Below are 2,829 nucleotides of genomic sequence, written 5' to 3' on the forward strand. Positions count from 1 at the left end.
CCATTCCTGATCGGAATATGGATTGTGTGTCAACAATAAGCAGAAACATTCATTCATCATTCATTTCAACATTTATCCTCATTCTCATATTTAAGAATCTGTAATCTTTTATGCAACATGCTTTTAAATACCATTTTTATGACCTTCAAACACCTTAAAATGCAGAAATGTAGGTCTGAGAAATCCACATTTTCTCGGGGGAGTAAGTGTAGAATGGACAGATGGAGAAGTTCACTCATCACTACCGACTCTCACTGAATGAGACTTAATTCCTATAACAGGGATGAAACCCCGACTCCAGAAGCTCATCTGAAAGCTGTAGATGACCAGACTCCATCGTTTCCTCATCATCGGTGTGCATACGGTACGAGGTCAGTGCAATGCTCATCATAATAAACCCTTCGCTGCACGTTTGTCTTAGTTGGGAACGTCTGACTAGTTTATGGTCTGTGTGAATCGAAACATTCAGACTTTCACATCAGAACTATGAGGGTAAATTTCAGTTCACAAACATCAATATTTTCTTCTCAAATTCAAATCTACAAGCTCTCGAATTTATTATTTTAAAACAACTTTCCAGCTAACAAGAGCAAGTTTAGTTGTGTGTGTTTCTACAGGAATGGAGGACACAAACACTTTTCTTTAACCCATGATTTGTCTTGCTCTTTATTGTCACATGTGAGAAAAGCAATAACTGACATTTAATTTCGTAACATATACACACTGAAAATTACTTTAACTATTTTATGCCAATATAATGAAAGCACTGATGTACTTCTCAGACGGACGTCTCTCTGTAGAAGAAAGCGCTGATATACAAGCTGAAGCAAGAGGATGATGAAGATGAAGGTTTTCAGAGCGGATAATCTCCATCTTTACTGTAGCGGTGATGATATAGAGGAGATCCTGCGCTCTGACCGACGACAGACCAGATGATGATTCACATTCAACAAATATCTGCTCGTTCACACACTCATTCCTCCAAACACCGGATGAAATCTTCCCGTCGGCTCCTGATGTGATGAGCTCATGATCTGTGTCATTAATGTGTATTTGTGAAGGTCTTGTTCTTGTAAAGTTGATCCTGCGGTTTATCTTCTCTTCCTCTGATGGCAGCGTAAGTCACGGTATCATGATCCTGAAAGAACAGATTCTGTCCATCAATGTTTGAACCACAGCGATTATTATTACCATTATTAGAGCATCATTTATCTGAGAGTCAAACTCGTGTGCTGGCGTCGACTCACATCCAGTGATTTTACTGGCTTTGTGTTGAAAGAAGAGACCTCAGAATAAGTCACATCATCTGTCTGCTCCTAAACATCAATGCAAACGTACAGAGAGTCGAGTTTAACACACATCTCTCTCACTATAACATGGAGAATAACACAAAAGCTTTTAAAGCGTAATGTTTGATGATTTAGAGACTCACATCGGCTCTTAGATCAGGAGGAATGGACATGTTGATCGTCTCATACGTCCCTTTATGTTCATCCTCATCTTTGACCTTCAGAATAAACAGTTCAACTGCATGAATGACACTTTATTGAGCTTTAAAGACAATAATCAAATCTAAATCACTGCATTCCTGAACTCACCGCAGAGTCGCCAGTCCCGACTTTATTATCTGAAAACAAGTGCCTCGTGAAATATGAGTATTTATGCACAATCAGAGTTTGTTGAAGCATTAAATGATTGTTGACTTGATATCTCGTTGAGATTGACATTACAGGAGCAGGAGATTTCAGATAATCCACATGTTTCTGAATGTGATGTGTTTGTTTGCTCATCTGAACTGTTTTTAATTGTTGTAAAGGAGTAAATGTGAATCTCACCAGCTGTTTTTCTGCAGATCAGCCAGAGAAGAGCAAGAAGGAGAACAGCGACTGCAGCGACAGAAATCCCTATGACTGAAGAAGAGATCGAGCTCAGAGTCAGAGACGGACAGGCCAGACTGAGGACAATTATAGACAGAAGATGTGATTATGAACCTGTGATTGCAGGAGAGTTTGTGCCTGGTGTTGTTGAATCAGCTTGATCTGAAAAGGATGAATGTTAGTTGAGATGCTTCATGGACACGAGGTGAGGCGTAGCAAACCTAGCAGCTTAAACTTTATTTGATCAAACTAAAGCGAGTAATCCAACATGAGAGTCCACACCGCTTGATCCCCAGATGTCATTTCCCTCTGCTCAGAGTACACACGGCCCCTCTCGAAAGAGTGTTAAAGTTAGTAATTCTGGCCGTCTGAGACTAATTTTGCCAATCCCTAAAGATTCCTCTGATTCTGACTATAATCTGAAGTCTTTGATCGTTAGTTTGACATGTTCACCCACAGCCGATTCATGACCGTTGCCATCAGATTTGACCTCAGACGAGGATTTGACTCTCAGTCCTGCAGTGACTTCTTGAATTTTCCTCATTTTTCAAGACGAGTCGTGACTAAAATTACCGTTGGAGATTTATGTGAAGCGGCCATGTCAATCCCGCGTGTAATGCAGCTCACGGCCACCAAACAGTCATTCGTTGATGATGTAAAACTCCAGACATATAAAACACCAGGGTACTATTACTGTTACTATTATAAACCCGGCTTAATGACAGTTATGAGAAGTTAATGAGATAATTATTGGATTATTAAGTGATGTTTGAGCATTAGTGATGAACACCTGCTGTTAACAAGCAGAATCACTGAAGAACTACAACTGACTTCAGCCACAGCTTTAGATGAAATCAACTGAAGATAAAGAAGACATGAAGGCCCAGTTCACACGAAAACTGCAGATTTGTCGATGCCGTCCGTCCAAACGCAAACGCAGCATCTGGTCAAT

At 40.2% G+C, this 2,829-nt stretch overlaps 1 non-coding gene across 1 annotated transcript; it reads right to left on the reverse strand.

Annotated features, from left to right (window-relative positions):
- Positions 1-582: 582 nt before the first annotated feature.
- On the reverse strand, positions 583-2,335 carry LOC120468249 (uncharacterized). The gene is made up of 4 exons (XR_016155321.1): positions 1,992-2,335; positions 1,433-1,910; positions 1,248-1,316; positions 583-1,138 (listed from the first exon to the last, which is right to left on the reverse strand). It is a non-coding gene; the product is annotated as an uncharacterized LOC120468249 (transcript).
- Between the last annotated feature and the right edge of the window lie 494 nt (positions 2,336-2,829).

Source organism: Pimephales promelas, chromosome 3 (assembly GCF_988280905.1).
Source record: "Pimephales promelas chromosome 3, fPimPro1.hap1.1, whole genome shotgun sequence".
In the NCBI taxonomy this organism is placed as follows: Eukaryota; Metazoa; Chordata; class Actinopteri; order Cypriniformes; family Leuciscidae; genus Pimephales; species Pimephales promelas.